The following is a 10,276-nucleotide window of genomic DNA, read 5'->3' as shown; positions in this document are numbered from 1 at the left end:
TTTTGCCTGAGACACTAACTAGCTGTGTGACCCTGGGCAAATCACTTCACCTTATTTGCCTCAGTTTCTTCATCTGTAAAATGAACTGGAGAAGGAAATGGCAAACCACTCTAGTGTCTTTACCAAGAAAACCCCAAATCAGATTATGAAGAGTCAGATACAACTGAAAATGACCTGAAGAACAACAAAATAAGTTACATTACCATATGGAAAGATGATACATGTAACCCCTAATAATGTGATCATCATTAAGGCAGTTAGAAGGAATCTACTTAGACCAAGGGCATGGATGTGAGTCTATTGGGATGATTTCAAAAGAAGAATCAAAGGGTGGAAAAGAGGGATGCTTTGAAAGAAGGGGGAGAGGAAAGGATGTATAGGGAAAATTATCTCACATAAGAGGTATGCAAGGAAGAATTTTTTAAATGGAGGGGTAGGAGGAGCAACCTTAATCTTATCTGAAATGGTTCAAGGAGGAAAGAGTATTTATACACAATCAGGTATAGAAATTCATCTTACCCAAAAAGAAAGTAGTAACAGAAGGAGTTCAGAAAAAAAGGTGTGATGAAGGAGAAGGTAGATTAAGAGAGGTAGTGGTCAGAAGCAAAATGAACTTTTGAGAAGGGGGTGGAATAAAAAAAGAGAAGGATAAATAGAAGAGAATAGGATGGAGGAAAATTCACAATTAGCAATCACAACTGTGAATGTGAATGTAATATATTCACTCATAAAACAGAAGAAGGTAGAAGAATGGATTAGAAACCAAAATCCAACAATATGTTGTTTACAAGAGACACACAAAAAGACACACACAGAGTTAAAATAAGGGACTGAAGCAGAATCTATTATATTTCAGCTAAAGTAAAAAAGGCAGGGGTAGCAACCATGATCTCAGACAAAAATAACCTTAATTCAGGGAAACTACATTTTGCTGAAAGGTACCATAGGCAATGAATTAATATCAATACTAAGGAAACAAACAGTAAACCATACCAGTGGGGAGCCTCAATTTACCCCTCTCTGACCTAGGTAAATTTAACCATAGAATAAAGAAGAAGGAAATTAATGAATAGAATTTTTGAGAAGTTACATGTGATAGGCCTCCGTGGGAAGTAAGGGAGCACACCTCTTTTTCACGGCACCTCCACAAATATTGACCATGTATTAGGGCATAAAAACCTCATCAACAAATGCAGAAAAGCAGAGAAATTAAATGCACCTTTTCAGACCATAATGCAATAAAAATTACATTCAGTTAAGAACATTTTAAACATAGATTTAAAATTTACTGGAAACTAAATAAACTAACTCTAAAGAATTAGTAAGTCAAAGAAAAAAATCATAGAAACAATAATTTCAGTAAAGATGATAACAATGAGACAACATACCAAAATGTGGGATGTACATAATGACACAAAGCAGTATTTAGGAGAAAGTTTATTTGTGTAAACTCTCACATCCATGAAAGAGAGCAAAGGGTCAATGAATTGGATATGCAACTTAATAAAACTAGAAAAAGAACAATTAAAAATCCCCAATTAAATGCCAAAATGGAAATCCAGAAAATCAGAGATCAATAAAATTAAAAATAAAAAAATCCATTGAATAGATAAATACAAGTAGGAGCTAGTTTTATGAAAGGAAAAAAACACAATAAAATAGATAAACCACTGACTAATTTGATTTTTTTAAAAAAAAGAAAGAAAAAACCAGTCTCCAAAATGAAAAAAAGGTGAATGTACAGTGTCAACTGTTACTGAGTTCATTCTTAGAAAGACAAATGAAATTAGGCTACAATATGAGTGTTTATTTCTCTCAAAGCTTACAGAACATGCATATAGAGATATGTACGGGAGCTCATCGTGAAACAATGAACCCAAGGATGGACAGGCAAAGAAGACCTTATATCTTCACAACAATTCCCTCTCACCTCTCCCTCCCTGGATCAAGATGCCTATGTCAGCTGAAATGACAGTCTCCAAATGTGTTAACCATGATATGAGAAAGAGATTTCTTAAGTGAATAGATTGTAAATACAATAAGATAGGAGAATTTCAAAGTGTCAACTGAAATTATAGATCCAGAATGTCTGTGTTTAACATAGCATATGTCCATAAAATACCAAGATAAGAAAAATCTCACTATTCAAGATAATATCTGGTTCAAGGCACCTTGTCCTTGGTAGTCACAAACAAAAGAATGCTCCTGGTCAGCTTCATTTGGCCTTGTAGTTGTTCACACAGGAAAGGGCATTTTCAGTTCACTCAGAGAGCAAAGCAAGGCATGTCTGTTAGGCCAGAACACACAAAGCATTATGGCAGATTAAGCTCAGAGTGGGCCAAAATCTCCTGATTGGTTGATCCAGGTTTTAGGTCTTTCTCAGGTGTTGGGGGTTCAAAATGGTTTTGGGAGGGGTCTACAACAGTCAACAAAGATGATATTCAAGCAATTATTTTCCCCAAAGCAAAGTTATTTTCCCCAACTTTATAAATAAAACTCAGTAAAACTCCCCAATAAAACTGACAACCTAAAATGAAATGCGTGAATATCTATAAAAATGTTTCCCAGATTAACAAAAGAGGAAATAGAATACTTAAATAAACCTCTTTTAGGACAAAGCATAAGTGAACTACTTAAGGGGGGAAAACCCTAGGATCAAATAAATTTACAAGTAAATTATTTTTTTTTTTTTGTTTTGGCAATTGGGGTTAAATGACTTGCCCAGGGTCACACAACTAATAAGTGTCAAGTGTTTGGTCTGAGGCTGGATTTGAACCCAAGTCATTCTGACTTCAGGGCTGGTGCTCTATCCACTGCATTACCTTGCTGCCCCTCAAACAAATTCCAACAAATATTTAAAGACTATTTAATATCAATACTATATAAATTGTTTGGAAAAAAAACAGGTAAAGAAGAAGTTCTAACAAATTTCTTCTATGACACAAATATTGTTTCAATATCTACATCAGGGAGAGCAAAACCAGAAAAAAAACCCACTATAGACAATTTCCCTAATAAATAGTAAGGCAAAATTTTTAAATAAAATCCCAGCAAGGAGATTATAGCAATATATCACAAAAATAATATACTATGACCAGGATGGATTTATAACAGGAATGCAGAGCTGATTCAATATTAGGAAAACTATAAGCATACCTGACAACATCAATAACAAAAACAATAAAAATCATATGGTTATAGCAATAAATACAGAAAAAAGTTTATTATGACATCTAATCCTTTTTAAAAAAAACACTAGAAGGCATTGGAATAAATGGAATTTTTCTTAAAATTACAAGTAGTATCTATCTAAAACCCAAAAGCAAACATTATTTGTAATGGGGACAAACTAGAAATCTTTCCAATAAAATCTGGGACAAAGTAAAAATGTCCATTATCATTATTATTTTTCAATGTTGTACTAGGAACACTAGCTATAGCAACAAGACAAGAAAAGAAATTGAAGGAATAAGCATAGGTCAAACTATGCTACATATATGATATAATTATCACTTTTTTTGCAGGTGACATGATTTCCTTAGAGAACTCTAGGGAATCAAGTAAAAAATTAATTGAAACAATTAATAACTTCATCAAAGTTGTAAGATATAAAATTAACCCACAATCATCAGCATTTCTATACATTACCAACAAAACCTATCATGAAAAGTTAGAGAAATTCCATTTAAGTAACTACAGATAACAATATAAAATACTTTGGAGTCTACCTGCCAAGACACACACAGTATCTATAGGAATACAATTACAAAACACTCTTCGCACAAATAAAGTCAGATCTAAACAATTGGAAAAGTATTAATTACTCATGGGTGGGCTGAGACAATATAATAAAAATGACAATACTACCTAAATTAATTTAATTATTCAGTGCCATGCCAATCAAAATAACAAAGAATTCTTTTGTAAGAACTATAAAAAAAATAACAAAATCAATCTAGAGGAAGAAAAAGGCAAGAATATCAAGGGAATCAATGAAAAAAAAATATGAAGGAAGGGGAACTAGCAGTACCCGATCTTAAACTATATTATAAAATGGTAATCATCAAAACAGTTTGATACTGGGTAAGAAATAGAATGGTTAATTGGTGGAATAGATTAGATTCACAAAGTACAAAAGCAAATGAGCACAGTAACCTAATGTTTGATAAACCCAGGGATCTCAGCTACTCAGGCAACAACTCACTATTTGACAAAAACTGCCAGAAAATCTGGAAGTCAGTCTGGCAGAAACTAGGCATAGATCAATATTTCACACAGTACACCCAGGTAAACTCAAAATAGGTACATGGAGTTGACATAAAAAGTGATACCATAAGCAAATTAGGAGAACACAGGAAAAAAAAATACCTCTCAGATCTATGGATAAAGAAAGTGTTCATGACCAAACAAGAGATAAAGAGGATCAAAGGAGATAAAATAGATAATTTTGATTACATTAAATTAAAAAGGTTTTGTACAACCAATGCAGCCAATTAGAAGGAAAACAGGAAACAGAGCAAAAAATTTTATAGCAAATTTCTCGGATAAAGATCTCATTTCTCAAATAGATAAAGAATTGAGACATACTTGTAAAAATAAGAACCATCTCCCAAATGATAAATGGTCAAAAGATCACTAATAATTAGAGAAATGCAAATTAAAACAATTCTGAGGTACTACCTCACACCAATCTAATTGACTAGCATGACAGAAAAGGAAAATGACAAATATGGAGGAGATGTGGAAAAATAGGTACACTACTGTACTGCTGGTAGAGCTGTGAACTAATCCAACCACTCTGGAGAATAATTTGAAACTATGGCCAAAAGGCTATAAAATTGTGTATCCTTTGGCCCAGCAATACTACTCTAGGGTCTATCTCCCAAAGAGATGAAAGAAAAAGGATAAATAAACTTGACACTTATTATCTGTGTAACCCTGGGCAAGTCACTTGACCTCAATTGCCTTAAAAAAAATTAGAATGGAGCAATTGGAAGCTAGTGACTTTATCAGAAATCAAGATATTGTAAAATAAAACCAAAAGAATGAAAAAATAGAAGACAATGTGAAATATCTCACTGGAAAAACAACTGATCTGGAAAATAGATCCAGGAGAGATAATTTAAAATTTATTGGACTATCTGAAAACCATGACCAAAAAAAGAGCCTAGACATCATCTTTCAAGAAATTATCAAGGAAAACTGCCCTGTGATTCTAGAACCAGAGAGTAAAATAGAAATCGAAAGAATCCACCAACCACCTCCTGAAAGAGCTCCCCAAAGGAAAACTCTTAGGAATATTGTAGCCAAATTCCAGAGTTCCCAGGTCAAGGAGAAAATATTGCAAGCAGCCAGAAAGAAACAATTCAAGTATTGTGGAAACACAATCAGGGTAACACAAGATTTAGCAGCTTCTACATTAAGGGACTGGAGGGTTTGGAATATGATATTCTGGAGGGCAAAGGAGATAGCATTACAGCCAAGAATCACCTACCCAGCAAAACAGTATAATCCTTCAGGGGAAAAAATGGACATTCAGTGAAATAGAGGACTTTCAAGCATTCTTGATGAAAAGATCAGAGCTGAATAGAAAACTTGACTTTCAAATACAAGACTCAAGTGAAACATGGAGAGGTAAACAGGAAAGAGAAATCATAAGAGACTTACTAAAGTTGAACTGTTTACATTCCTACATGGAAAGATGATATTTGTAACTCATGAGACTCTGCCAGTATTAGGGTAGTTGGAGGGAAAAAATTATATGTATAGATAGATTGATAGATGGAAGGTACAGGGTGAGTTGAAGATGAATTGGTGATATCTGGAGAATAAAATTAAGGGGTGAGAGAGGATTATACTGGGAAAAAGAGAAAGGGAGAGGTAGAATGGGGTAAATTATGTCATAAAACAGACAAGAAAAGGCTTTTACAGTGAGCGGGAATGAGTGAATCTTATTCTCATCAGATTTGGTTTAAGGAGGGAATAACATACACACTCAATTGGGTATGGAAAGCTATCTTACCCTACAAGAAAATAGGGAGGAAGGGGATAAGAGAGTGGGGGAATGATAGAGGGGAAGACAGATTGGGGGAGGGGTAATCAGAAGCAAACACTTCTGAGGAGGGACAGGGTCAAAAGAGAGAATAGAATAAATGGGGGGGGCAGGACAGGATGAAGGGAAATACAGTTAGTTTTCTACAACATGACTACTCTGGAGTATTTTGCATGACCACACAAGTATAACCTATATCAAGTTGCTTGCCTTTTCAATAAGGGTGGGTGGGGAGGGAGGAAGGGAGAAAATTTAGAACCCAAAGTTTTAAAAACAAATATTAAAAATTGTTTTCACATGCAACTGGGAAATAAGATATACAGGCAATGGGGTATAGAAATCTATCCTGCCCTACAAGAAAATAGAATAGGAAGGGGATAAGAGAAGGGGGAGGAGATAGAAAGGAGGGCAGATTAGGGGAAAGGGTATTCAGAATGCACAGTATCTTGGGTTTGGGGAAGGGACGAGATGGGGAGAAAATTTGGAACTCAAAATCTTGAAAACTAAAAATAAATAAATTAATAAATCTTAAAAAAATAAAAAACAACAAGAAAACAATAAAAAAAGAAAAAAAGAAAATTTCACACTTCAAAGACTGCTGCTACAGCATAAGGACAGATATGGGCACAGTCTCTTCTGTGATAATCAGCCTCTGGATCTATCCATTATTGGGTTTTATCTATTTGTATCTTAGGAGCTTTTACCTTCTCTTTAAAAACCTTTAAAAACCTCAAACCAATCCTTCCAGACAAAGGAGATCATATCTGTTAGCAGGTACATCAGTTTTGTAGAGAATGACATCTGAGCTACCCTCTGCCCTTTCATCTCCTTGTTCTTTACTTAAGATCTCCTTTTCAGAAGTGATTTCATCAAGCTCCAGACCAAATACGAAGCACAGTTCATCAAACTCTTCATCAGTATAGGTCTGGCCCAGGGCTCAAAAATATGGAACACTTCACACATTTGAGTGTCATCCTTGCACAGGGGCCATGCTAATCTTCTCGGTATCATTCCAATTTTAGTATATGTGCTGCCAAAGCAAGCACCACATGTCGATTCTTGAATGATCCGGAGAAGAGCCATGCTGGTTGAACAAGATTGCCCTTGCACTCATGGAGCTTTAGATTCTAACAATCTGTCATGAAAGCATTAAGGAGGTAGAAACACAAGGCTCAGAAATTTTGGGTCACAGGGGTGTGTTTATGGGAGAAAGAAAGAGAAATTGATAGGGAGACAAGTCTTATACCCAGAGAATAGGGAGAGAGGTCAATCCCTACTTAGGTGTGACTCCCCCCCGCCCCGCCCACCTGCTTTGTTTTCAGGCTCCACTAGTTGTTTGTTTCCATGTTTGTCTCTCTAACAAACACTGCCAAAAGTCTGTGAGCTTTTTATACTGACTTCCTCTGCTGAGACCAGGAACATGAATCCTCTGCAATAATCTGCTGCCTCAAAGATCCATTCTTACTCCTTTATTCTCTCTTGTGGTTTTATCAGTACCATAGTGCTGATCCTCTTGTTTTGAGTCTCTAGAGCTGCGTGTGCTCAAAAAGTCTGGATTTTTTTTTTCTTTCTGGCTGACTTCTTAAGGTTTTTTCATTGTATTTTTTCAGTGGTCCATAAACTATGCATGAAGCTCTTGGCAATGGATGCTTTTCCTTATATTCCTAGGTGTTCTAATACCAGGAAAGTTTAGGTCCCCAAGACCACACACATTGAAGGATAAGTTGATGCCAAGAAATTCCTGGAAGTTATTAACTTTTGGTTCTCTATAGATAGGTTTTTGGAAAATGGAACACAATCTAAAGATGATTTACTAATTCTGTAGAAGCAGAACAAGGCCAATGCCTATATAGTGGGTCTGAGTACCCACTTCTATTTCCAGCTCTAGAATAATGATAATAGAGCAGTATCAATTTGGTATGCTTTCTCTTTTTCCTATTATTATCCACTCGTGAGTTCTGCTCCCAGTGCCAGCAAAAGGACCCCAATAATCTCCTTCTGATCAGTTGTCTGATCCCTTTACCAGCTGTAGGCTGAGATCTCTGGAAGCCACCACTGCACAGCTGATTCAGTTGTCCCCAAGGCCTGCTGCTGGTTTGCTAGGGCAGTCCTTTGCTGGTGCCATCTGGGCTGTGCTTCATTCTCACCCCAGTGTGACAGACCTTTACTGCCAAACTTGTAAGTTGTCTTGAGCTGAAAATTGTTTTGCCTTGTCCTTTTTGGGGATTCTGTGGATCCATAATTTTTAGAGGCATTATTTAAAGTTGTTTGGAGGGGAATTTGGAAGAACTCAGATGAGTACCTGAGTTTTCTCTGGTATCTTGGCTCTTCCCCTTAATAATATGATTTTGATCTTGTTGAGTTGTTCAGTTGTGTCTGACTCTTTGTGACCATGCATGGTGTTTTCTTGGTAAAGATACTAGAGTAGTTTACCATTTCCTTCTCCAGTGGATTAAAACAAATAGAAGTTAAGTGACTTGCCCAGGGTCACATAGCTAGTAAGTGTTTGAAGCTGTATTTGAATTCATGTCTTCCTGACTCCAGGCCCAGAGCTCTATCCACTGAGCAGCCTAACTGATTTTGCTTTACCAGCATGATTCTGATCTGTCGTGTCCATAATCTCTTCTCTTGCTTGTTGTATCTGCTTCTTTCCAATCACAACCTTGTAGTGTAACCCTATCTTGATCCTTAAAAACTCCATCATAATTATTCATTAAGATGGACCTGTGCAGCTTGGTGTAGTGTATAAAGTATTAGACATTAGACCTAGAGTCATAAGATAATACAGGTTTAAATCCTATCTCTTATACTTACCATCTGTTTTATGAGGTTAATAGTATTTGCAAAGTTGCCATAAGACATCACCAACTAAGGGCAGCTAGGTGGCACAGTGGATAGAGCACTGGCCCTGGAGTCAGGAGGACCTGAGTTCAAATCCAGCCTGAGACACATGATACTCTCTAGTTGTGTGACCCTGGGCAAGTCACTTAACCCCAATTGCCTTGCAAAAAAAAAATGGGGCAGCTGGGTGGTGCAGTGAAGAGAGCACTAGCCCTGTAGTCAGGTAGAACTTGAGTTCAAATACAGCCTCAGACTCTTGATACTTACTAGCTGTGTGACCCTGGGCAAGTCACTTAACCCCAAATGACTATCCAAAAACAAAAAACAAAAACAAACAAAAAAAGACATCACCACCTGCACATTTAATTCCTTAATAGGGAACCACTATCACCTACAAACTAGACTTTCAACAAGTAGTTGCTACTTTGTTTAGGGTACTGTAAAACTCTCAGGACCAACAAGAGACTGCACGGTAGGCTTGTATCCCACTGACCTACCCTGCAGCTGCCATCTATTCAGAAAGCTCATTCTTCTGGATGTTCTATTCTTAGGTGATGATAAATTATAACAGGTTTTCATTGAACTCTGTGAGATAAACACCCCCTCTGAATGGGTCACACCCAAGCAATAGTCTTAGAGTAGTCAGTGCTCCTACTAGTAATATACCTATTGCAAGAAGATAAGGAAAGGGTCTTAAAGAATTCCAGGTGGCCTTGATGGTAATGTTCTCATGTCTAATTTTCATCCCTGCTCCCACATTATTTAACTAAATGTACTCACTTGTCTGTTTCCATCACTGTCTTCAAGGATGATCCTGCCCTGAGATGTATACCTGCCCTACCATGAAGCTTATTTTAGAATGCAGCCAAAATCACTGTGTTCTGGGCTGTGCCAGTCCCTGGTTGTTTGATATTGGAACAAAATTAGACACTTACAGGCCATTCGACAGTTAACAAAAAGATTTACTGAACAATATCAGGAGGATTTTCAATAAGCATAGACACCTGAGTTGATTCAGCAAGCAAAACTCCTTTGCCTAAGTTATTCACTGTGATCCACCAGCCAAGTATCAGAGTGCCCATGAAGATATGGAGGCGATGTCAATAGCCTGAACCTTCAGTCTCTAAAGCTAGCTAAGGATTGTATTAATAACTTTTGAGAAAAACAGCCTAACATGCATGAGGTGAGTTAGGATATTCTTTCTAACACACACTCCATTTCGCTATGGTGTCTTGACTGAGTGCAAATATTCAAGACAAAAAATTAAAACTGAGCACAAATTGGGCCTGTATACTTCTTTGAAGGCCATTATAGGGTAGACAGAGTTATACTTTAAACACTTTGTATTAAAGTGAGAAGGTGTCTTAGAGTCAGGGAAGAAAT

At 36.6% G+C, this 10,276-nt stretch overlaps 1 non-coding gene across 1 annotated transcript; it reads right to left on the bottom strand.

Moving 5' to 3' along the window:
• Window positions 1-6,991: 6,991 nt before the first annotated feature.
• On the bottom strand, window positions 6,992-7,098 carry LOC114034545. Its single transcript, XR_003568116.1, has one exon. It is a non-coding gene; the product is annotated as a U6 spliceosomal RNA (small nuclear RNA).
• Window positions 7,099-10,276: the final 3,178 nt, after the last annotated feature.

The sequence above is a fragment of the Vombatus ursinus genome, unplaced genomic scaffold (genome assembly GCF_900497805.2).
Source record: "Vombatus ursinus unplaced genomic scaffold, bare-nosed wombat genome assembly UNPS02008996.1, whole genome shotgun sequence".
Lineage (NCBI taxonomy): Eukaryota > Metazoa > Chordata > Mammalia > Diprotodontia > Vombatidae > Vombatus > Vombatus ursinus.
The sequence above is the reverse complement of the archived record's forward strand: the minus strand, read 5'-3'. Positions and strand labels throughout refer to the sequence as shown.